At 44.3% G+C, this 10,656-nt stretch overlaps 1 protein-coding gene across 6 annotated transcripts in view; it reads right to left on the reverse strand.

Moving 5' to 3' along the window:
• AFF4 (ALF transcription elongation factor 4) overlaps positions 1 to 10,186 on the reverse strand; it is an 88,034-nt gene extending 77,848 nt beyond the window's left edge. For all 6 annotated transcript variants that reach the window (XM_085014516.1, XM_021084750.2, XM_003123929.7 and 3 more), the window contains exon 1: positions 9,846 to 10,186. The gene's annotated coding sequence lies outside the window, so the exon portion shown is untranslated. The remainder of the gene's footprint in view (positions 1 to 9,845) is intronic.
• Positions 10,187 to 10,656: the final 470 nt, after the last annotated feature.

Here is a 10,656-nt window from a genome sequence, read left to right on the forward strand (position 1 = left end):
TTAGCCCTTGTCCTAATTACCCTAAATTCTTGTTAATAAGATTCTACTAAAATGTGAATAAGGCATTTAGGCTGTGGCGCAAAGGGATCACTGGCATCTCTATAGCGCCAGGACACAAGCTTGATCCCCAGCCTGGCACTGTGGGTTAAAGGATCCAGTGTTCCCCAGCTGATCCCTGGCCCAGGGAGCTTCACGTGCCAAGGGGCGGCCGAAAAAAAAGTAATTTAAGGCTACTGCTCTTTAATCACTGTAATACAAACTTATAAATGAGCTGTTTATTATGGCACAAAGATTACTTACTTTTAAAATCAATTTGTGAGTGATAAGAGTAAACCTATTATCAAAATATTTTCTAATTTTCACCTGTAACATATTTAAACAGAAATCAGAAGGAATTTTGAAGGCTTTATTTTAAAATCTCTCTTCAGGGGAGTTCCCGTCGTGGCGCAGTGGTTAATGAATCCGACTAGGAACCATGAACTTGCGGGTTCAGTCCCTGGCCTTGCTCAGTGGGTTAACGATCCGGTGTTGCCGTGAGCTGTGGTGTAGGTTGCAGACGTGGCTCGGATCCCGCGTTGCTGTGGCTCTGGCGTAGGCCGGCGGCTACAGCTCCGATTCGACCCCTAGCCTGGGAACCTCCATATGCCGTGGGAGCGGCCCAAAGAAATAGCAAAAAGACAAAAAATAAATAAATAAATAGATAAAATAAAATCTCTCTTCAGTATAGACCAATACATCTATAAGGTACAATGTTAATACTGTGTTAACCAGTACATACACGGTGTCACACAATGCACTAAGACTAAGGACATAAAATTTAAATTGGAGTTCCCATCATGGCTCAGTGGAAACAAATCTGACTAGCATCCATGAGGACACAGGTTCCATCCCTGGCCTCGCTCAGTGGGTTAAGAACCTGGTGTTGCCATAAGCAGTGGTGTAGGTTGCAGACACAGTTCTGATCTGGCATGGCTGCGGCTGTGGTGTAGGCCAGTGGCTACAGCTCCGATTCAACCCCTAGCCTGGGCATCTCCATATGCTGCAGTGCAGCCTTAAAAAAAAATTACCCATCACCTTCAAGATCTGGTCACAGCAAGCCCTAACCTGACTACAGAAAGGTGGCAGGAGGGTAGAAGGAGGGAAAGGAAGGAAAAAGATGGAGGGAGGGAGGTTAGTTCTAAGCAGAGAGAACACCATGTGCAACAGCCTTGAAAAGAGAACCCAGGGAAAAGAGGTAGCTCAACAGTAGTTGGAAAACAGGATTGGGAGAGCAAAAAATGAAAGACAAGACTGGAGAAATACAAAGGATCAGACCAGACCTATATGTTTGTTTCTCAAATCTGAAAGATATAAGGATAGCTTTTCAGAGAAAATTCTATTTCCCTGATGTTGAGTGATGACCTTTTAAAAATTATAATCTTTTTTTTTTTTGTCTTTTTGCCATTTCTAGGGCCACTCCCTAGAAATTGAGGGAGGCATATGGAGGTTCCCAGGCTAGGGGTCTAAATGGTGCTGTAGCCGCCAGCCTACACCACAGCCACAGCAACGCCGGATTCTTAACCCACTGAGCAAGGCCAGGGACCAAACCTGCAACCTCATGGTTCCTAGTCGGGATTCGTTAACCACTGTGCCACAATGGGAACTCCTAAAAATTATAATATTAAGAACTTGGTATGGATATAAAATTAGGTATAAACCCATTACGTTTACAGCTTTTATGTAAGTGTAAAACTAAAACAATTTTAAAATTAAATATAAAACAAAATTTAGGAGTTCCCACTGTGGTGCAGTATGTTAATGATCCAGCTGGTCTCTACAGAGGCACAGGTTCAATCCCCAGCCCGACACAGTGGGTTAAGGATCTGGCTGTGGTGTAGGCCACAGCTGCAGTTCAGATTCATTCCCTGGCACAGGAACTTCCATATGCCATGGATGCAGCCAAAAAAGAAAAAAACAAAAACAAAACTTAACTCTAATGTAACAATTATCCTGTTTTGCACAAACTAGACCGAAGATGTACTCAATCCTGAAAACATGTAGTCTTAGGTCTAGTTCTGTATTTTTAAACCACTTCTGTAATTTGACTTCAATAATACTAGCGCAAAAAAATGCTTATGAATGTCATACTAAATAGATTTAATAACTGCAAGTGTTTATTGGCTAATTTAGGGAAATATAACCTTATATATACAACCTCACCAGTCCTTAAATGTCAAAAAAAATTTTTTTTTTTTTTGTCTTTTTGCTATTTCTTTGGGCCGCTCCCACGGCATATGGAGGTTCCCAGGCTAGGGGTCGAATCGGAGCTGTAGCCGCCGGCCTACGCCAGAGCCACAGCAACGCGGGATCCGAGCCGCGTCTGCAACCTACAACACAGCTCACGGCAACGCCGGATCATTAACCCACTGAGCAAGGCCAGGGATTGAACCCGCAACTTCATGGTTCCTAGTCGGATTCGTTAACCACTGCGCCATGACGGGAACTCCCCTTAAATGTCAATTTTAAATTGGCCTCACTTGTTAACTCTGGCGACTCTGTCTTGTTCATCTGTAGTTTAGTACCTTAATGAAATCTACATTGAATGTGTATCCAGTATAACCACTGCTCAAGTTTGGACTCAAACACTCATGCTGCAAACAGTTTCCAGTTGATTAATTATAAAGATGGGATCTACCAGATACATCTCACAGTGAAAACATGACAGTAACTACTATGCCAGGCCTACTATGCCTGCCTGTATTAACATATACCATGACAGGATCCAATTTAACTCAACAGCTTTCCCTATATGAGCACTGTTAGTTTAATGCTTTATAACTTGGCACAAACACAGTAATAAACAAAATCTAAACACAGCAACAAACTCCCAAGGGATTACCTGGCTATAAGGCAGTCCTTTAGAAGTTATGTAAATCTCATTAATGTAGAATCCCCAGTTAGAAAAAAACTATAGAAAATGCAACATTACTAAGGAATTTTAAAAGAAGTGAATCTGCAACTTAGAAAAAAAATTTCACTCTGGTATAGGGTGAGGTAGATTATAAGGAAACAAATGAGAAACCTGTTTCAACGATCCAGGTGAGAAACGAAGCCTGGATTAGAGCAGTTAATAGGAGTGTGGATGATGTAGATAAAGGGTTTGAATTCAAAGATGTTAAAAAGGAAGAACTGGGAGTTCCCGTCATAGCGCAGTGGTTAACGAATCCGACTAGGAACCATGAGGTTGCGGGTTCGGCCCCTGCCCTTGCTCAGTGGGTTAACGATCCGGCGTTGCCGTGAGCTGTGGTGTAGGTCGCAGACGCGGCTCGGATCCCGCGTTGCTGTGGCTCTGGTGTAGGCCGGCAGCTACAGCTCCAATTAGACCCCTAGCCTGGGAACCTCCATATGCCACGGGAGTGGCCCAAGAAATGGCAAAAAAAAAAAAAAAAAAAAAAAAGGAAGAACTTTGGGGCCAATTAGTTGTGAGATATATAAAAGAGAAGAGTGAAGGACAATTTTCAGATTTCTGAAAAAAAAAAAGAAAGATTCGTTGCAATCTCCAAGGTGAGGAAAACAGCAGAATTTAGGGGTGAGAGACTGAGAAGTAGTAGAATAGTTAATCTGTACGTGATCAACATTACGGGAACTATGTGATCAGCTTCTAGTCTCACCTCACTTACCCTAGCTTTTCTCAAAATTCTCTCCCCTATTCACACAGCTGTACTAAGAGCAACCACGCTTCAGTGTAATCTACACTGTGATCCCTACCTTCAGGGTGCAGCTGACTACCTGAATCCTAACCTCAACTAGGCCAATGTGCAGACCCCACCTGCTTTATTTATGTATGTATATGTAAATGTATATGTATACACACACATAAATGTATACACAGATATAGACACATACACACAGAGATATATACATATACATGTAATCTACAAACAGAAAAACCCTAACAACTACCACAGTAAATAGGACCTTTTAACTAACTACTAACCCTAAGTCAATCCTGACTCAAGAATCCCCTAAGAGCCTTCTGATCTGCTAAGACAAAAGTCGACAAACTTTTTTTAAGCCATACACTAAATATTTTAGGCTTTGCAGGCCACAGTTACAACCACTCAACTCTACCACTGCAGCAGCAAAGGCAGCTACATACAATACATAAATGAATGGGTATGTTGTCTGTCTGTGCTCCAATAAAACTGTATTCATGGGCACTAAATTTTGTGTTTCCTACAATGTTCACATGCCACAAAATATTCTTCTTTTGACTTTTCCCCCACCATTTTAAAAAATGTAAAAACTACTCTTAGGTCTCAGGCCATACAAAAGCAGGCAATTGGGACTACTAAGCATAGTGAGTCCACCCCTGCACTAAGGCAACAAAGAACTGCCCTCCTCCAAAATTCTTCCAAATGTCCTCTCAGTGTAAACCTCAACCAAAGACGAGAGAAAAATCTTCCTTCTGGACAGAACTGAAAATCTTCATTTGGCTGACCAAAGAACTTAATCCACTCGCAAGAAAGTAACAAATAAAGGCGCAGACAATGTGCTGGCTCTGTGGTTCAACTTCTTCTGTACCTGTCCAGCAAGTTATGTTGTTAGGTTTTGGAACAAAACTCTCTTCTCCCCTCATAATAGCTTTAGATACTTTTTTCCCACCGTGTATAAGTTACGTTAGAGACGGTTAAATTTAGTATTTAGCCCACAATTTTCAGACGTGTGACAAAGCATATTTATCACTTTTAGAATCCAGACTCAGAGAACAATGACCTCTGGATATGGTAAGTAGGTATGAATTTGAGTTGTCTCCATAAAAGAGATTAGAGTGTCTGCTGGTATATACAGATAGATTATGTTAAAGAAAATATTTTATATATATAGGAAACAGTAGGACTGTGTGTGTGTACTAAATAGCCATGGAGTGAATGAAGTGGACAACCATGTTTTGATGTCCTTTACTCCATTTCTCTCTGGGATGGTGCCGCTAGAGCATGTTATTACAATGGAGACCCCTAGCCAAAGCTGTGGTCCAGAGGTGGACATATAACCTAATGAGTTCCTTTCCTGAGTTTTGGGATGGGGAATCAGAGAGGTCTCTCTCTGATGCCAGAAGTTGTAAGATTTAAAATTCAATAGATATGAGTGTTAAAGTTGTTCTGCAGCAAGAGAAAACTGAACACAGAGTATCTTGCGGGGTGAGGGGGGAGAGTATCCTGTGAGATATAAAGAGGCAATTCCTGTCCCACATGGAGCCCCTGAATCCAGCTCTTTCGGAGTCTTAGCTGTCCTCCTGTGGCATGACTGCCTTTCTGAGAACTTATGGGATACCTTTATGTTCCCAATAAATTCCTCTTTTTGCTTAAGTCAGGTATGTGTCACTCTCCTACCTAAAACAAAGTACCTAATGGACAATCTAAAGAGGGGTATTCAGTTGGATGAAAGAGTTCTGGTGAGTTCAAAATGCTTCAAGATGGTAGCTAAGGCTACCCTGGAATGAATGAAGTGGACAAAAATGGATGAAATCACCTGGAAGGGTGAAAAGAGAGTCAAGGCAAAAATACATAACTATCAATATAAAGGGATTAGCACAGAATTAAGAGTCTGCAAAGAAGGCAAGCAGTAAGAAAACCAGTAAAGGGAGTCATAAAGGTCAAGGAAAAAACCAAACAAAACAATATCGAGGAGACTATGGTTAACAGTATCAGGCACAGAAAAATGTAAAAGAGTAAGGAATGACTATACAAACTGGTAATGGAGAAGTCACCGGTGGCCTTGGTAAAAGCAATTTCACTGACATAGTAGGATGAGAAGACAGACTGAGGATTTAAGAATACATATAAAGTATACAGCTTTACCTATGAAATATTCTTGCCATTAAAAAAAATTCAAGCCCGAATTGGATCGAACTTCTAGATGTAACTACTAATTTGCAGGAAAAACAGTGAATAGAAGAACATATTACATTAAACCACAAGGATGCAATCAGCAAAATCCAGACCGTGAGAAATCTCATAGAACAAAAACCTGGTTTCTTTAACAAAGAGAATGTATGGGAACCCAAACAAAAAGACAAGACAAGAATTCACAGAGGAAAAAGGAAAAGAGAGTTGAAACACATACCAATCCAATACAATGTATGAACCTTATTGGGATCCTAATTCAAACAAATCGTTAAAACAAAAACTGTAATCAGGGAAATTTGAACACTGACTGGCTATGTGATGACATTAGGAGTTAGTGTTAAATTTTTTGTCTTCTCCTCTTGCTGGCCCACAGCATATGGAGTTCCTGTCCCAGGGATCAGATCCGAGCCACAGTTGCAACCTAAACTGCACCTGCGGCAACGCCACAGTGCCCAGCAGGGATGGAACCTACATCCCAGGGCTCACAAGATGCCACTGATCCCACTGCGCCACAGTGGAACTCCAAATGCTAATTTTTTTTTTTTTTTTGTCTTTTTGTCTTTTGTCTTTTTTTGTTGTTGTTGTTGTTGTTGTTGCTATTTCTTGGGCCGCTCCCGCAGCACATGGAGGTTCCCAGGCTAGGGGTCGAATCGGAGCTGTAGCCACCGGCCTACACCCGAGCCACAGCAATGCGGGATCTGAGCCGCATCTGCAACCTACACCACAGCTCACGGCAACGCCGGATCGTTAACCCACTGAGCAAGGGCAGGGACCGAACCCGCAACCTCATGGTTCCTAGTCGGATTCGTTAACCACTGCGCCACGACGGGAACTCCAGAAATGCTAATTTTTTTAGTCAAATTTTAAATTGAATTACGTTTTAATTTTTATTTTTTAGAGATAACAGCCTTTATTTCACTAGTGAGTCTTCCTGATAATGCTCAATGTCAGCCAGCGCGATACAGTCCCACAGCTAGCTGCTGAACAAATAAAAACAATACAAAGTGATGCAGGGATTCAAAGGACATTGGTCACAAGTGGAGCAGGGTGGGGACTCAAGCAAAACTTAAGAAGACAACAATACTTGCACTGGGCCTTAAAACTTAAAAGATGGTAAATGTTAAGCCACAGGGCACAAGACAGGAAAAGTGATATTCCAGATAGAAGAAATGAAAGAAACTGGCAAGAGTGGGAAGGCCTGCCTGTGCAGAGTATTGGCCTGTACTCACCTCTCCAGAAAACTATCCTAATGATGACAAGAAAAGGAAAAGTCAAAGTAAAATGTCATAACCCACTAGGCAGCTCCAAATTGACAAAATTATGGCAGACTCACTCAGGCCCAAAGCAGCCCAAGGGAGCCCCAGTCTCAGGACAAATCATGACAGTATATGAGTAGCCAAACCATACTGGCTTTCCAGTCAGTCACTGGGTGTGGGGAGTTACAGCAGGGGTGCTTTTCCTAAACCAAAAAAGTAGCAAGGTAACAAGTCAGGTTAGCTTTAAGCAGTTTTTCGTCACTGACTACACCTTATTTCACAATAACTGAGACTGACAAACAGACTCCCAGAAATCAAATTTAATCGTTTCAACTTAGAGGAAATAAAAAAGGAAACAGGTCAAACAAAATGAGGATCGGGGGTTCCAAAGCTGGGAAACCTTTACATGATACGGACAGTTTTTACTGTAAAACATCTGTAGCACAGAGCTGAAATAAAAAATAAAATCGAAGCCATCAATTTTTATAATACACACTGCACTTCTGGGTCACTGTTCAGGTGTCCCTTCAATACTTAAGCGTATCCCTTCGATTTTATGAAAAATACTAGGACGAGAAGGCCTCATACATTGTGGATCCCATTCTAAACCAGACAGCCACAAAAGATCAAATACCTGTTTTCTATGCTCCTCTCAGGTACACAAAAAACCGTGACATTTACCTTAACTCTTAAAAAAAGGTTAACATACATAATTTTAAAAGGCTTCACCTTCTGTCATCTTCTGCAACTGAGAGTTACTTTTCTCCTTCAAATACAGATAACTTGCTCATACAGCTGTTTTTAGATTACCCTTTTGTGAAATCTTGGGTTGGACATCACATATTCAATCTAATAATTGTGTAAAATACTGGGGAGCATAGGGAGAGGTATAAATATAGATCTTGCTCTAAAGACATGACAGACCTATTTTTAAAAATTACAATACAAAAAGCAGAATGTCACAAAGAGGGTACAAGAACTCAAGAACACAGAGAAGGGAATGTATGTCCTATGACAAGTAGAAAGTGAATCTGAATGAAAATATCCTATCTTTAAGAATTCTTAATTACACAGCTTCACCAAAGCACTGTAGAATCAACTTCACACTCCAAACCTGTAGACCATTTGCCAATGAACACAGCTAAGCTCTTTTAAAAAAAAAACAGTAAAGGTTGGGTCATTTACAAACATCCTACCTGCCTACTGTTCCTGAAGAGCTAACAAAAACCAGTCATCAGGCTGCAAACCATCACAAACTGAAACTGTTGGTATAAAAAATTAACTTTTAATTGCTTCCAATTAAGTTAATGCTAAAAGATAATTTACAATAATTTCTTAAGGTTTTTTTTTTCATGTTTGGAGACTGAAGGACACATGGACGAATAAGTAGAAAACAAACCTGAGAAATTTAAAGAAGCCAGCTTTGTTAAAAACCAGGTGGCAACCTGCCAACACTTCTTTATACGCATATGATGGAAGATGATTCTAGGCAGATTCACAGGCCACAGAGGCTCTTTATTAAATGCCAAATTAAGAAAGTTCTCATAAATATTTCAACTTTGACAAGTTAAAGGACAAGTACACAAAAGGAGCACTTTCCAAAGCTTTGCAAAATCAATATGGAAACAAAGCTTTGAGCTTTTTAACACGTGGGTTCTCAAAAATAAGACACAATTTAAACACCGCATTTATAAACATCCTATTCACAACTATAGACTAGATGCCGTCAGGAAAAATACTGATAACTGGAAAAGGGCCTAGCTTTAGTTTAAAATCTCCCTAGCCAGCAGGAAAGAAATCGCACCATTCTGAATTGAAATGACTCTGAGAACCCTAAATCGAACTCTGCATCTTAGTCTGAACTCCACACGCAAGCATCGCAGATTTGTATCTTCAACTTCCTATAAACGACAGTCTTTGCGAAAGAAAAGGCAGTAAGGAGACTCCTCCAACTCCTGGATCCCATGATCCATCCTCAAAGAGTGGAAGGAACAGCAAAGTGGAAGGAACAAAGCACTGACGTCAATTACGAGATTAACCCCGAGCACCGGCAGCTGGAGGAAAGGCCTACACATCCATATCCAAATACAAGCTATCGGGGTAACGAGCTGGACCGATTCAGAAGTTATGGGGGGGGGGTGTTCCAGTATTACACCCCCAACATTCCCATTTTTAGTCAACCCCCTTAACCAGCCGAAGGCGGAAATTTTTTTCCCTTTTTTTTTTTCCTTTTTGCGGGGGGAGGGAGGGGGAGGAGGAGGAGGAGGAGGAGGAGAAGGAGGAGGACGTGCGCAGGATCGCGAGAAGGAAAGCGAGAACTAGTTGGGTAATGCTAGCCAGCATCTAGGCCCTCTTTTCTCTTCAACTAGAAACACCCTGAAATTCAGGAGGGGCTTTAAAAGCAACGATGCAGTCGAAGGAATTTCTGAGGGCAAGAATGGATTGAGAAATGGAAGGGGAAAGACAAAACTGGGAAAAGATGGATTTCTGGGAATTTTTGTTAGGATTGGGTTAGCCATTTCATTAATGTTTTGTGTGTGTGTAAGGGTAGGGGGCTGGAATGCGAAGGCGAAAAGAGATGCCGGATCGAGCAGCCCGAGCCCGGAGGGTCCCTCCGAATCCGGAGGCGGACCCCGTCCTCCCCTCCCCCACTCCCCCGCCGCCCGGCCCGGCCCTCCGTCAGTCCGTCGGTGCTTCTCACCTCCAGTCCCGGCTCCGCTAGGCCCGAACCATCTCCCGGCTGCGGCAGTGGCAGCGCCGGGCCTGCACCTTCACCGGACGCGCATTCGAGCCCGCCCGAGGGGCGGCGACAGGCTGCCAAGGGCGAGGGGCTCCGGGCGGCGGCGGCGGCGAGGGTTCGGGAGGTCTCGAAAAGCGCAGGCGGCGGCGACGCAGCTCACACGGCACAGGCGGAGGTCCCGCCCCGCTCCATGACGGTCGAGGCCTGGCCGGGAGGGCCGGCTGAGGCGGGCTGACGAGGACCTGGCACCGGGATCCCCGCCCCGTCCGCTGGCGGCGGCGGCGGCGACGGCGGCTCGACTCCCGCAGCCAGGGCTGTGACTGACGCAGCGGCCGCGCCACCCATGTGACCAGGGCCGGGCGGGGACGAGGCGTCACGTGGCGACGCCGGGCCCCTCCCCTCCAGAAAAGCGGAGGGCTGCGGGGCCTGCAGTGCCGGGAGGTGACGTCGGGGGGTGGTGACGTGCGCGGCGCTCGGGGCCGAAGACCGTGGCCCGGCCGGGTACTGGCCCCGGCGGCTTAGGCCCGAGCCCTCGGGCCCGGCGGCCGCGTCGGGCCGAGGGGGCGGAGCGTGACCGGGCCTGCGCCTCCCGCGCGTGCACCTCGCACGGCGTAGCCGCTAGCGAGGTTCGGAAGGGCGGGGCCGGGCTGAGCCGGATCTACCGGTTCTGGGGCTCAGGGGGTTGGGCGGACGGCCCCTTCTGGGGGTGTGGCCGAGCCTGAAGCCCCCCTAGACCCTCGGCCTCCTGCTGACGTTGAAGCCCGGAGTCAGT

This window comes from Sus scrofa, chromosome 2, assembly GCF_054392235.1.
Source record: "Sus scrofa isolate SSC_HxYL_T2T_F1_AM1 chromosome 2, Sscrofa_HxYL_maternal_Yorkshire_Landrace_v2.0, whole genome shotgun sequence".
Taxonomy (NCBI): domain Eukaryota; kingdom Metazoa; phylum Chordata; class Mammalia; order Artiodactyla; family Suidae; genus Sus; species Sus scrofa.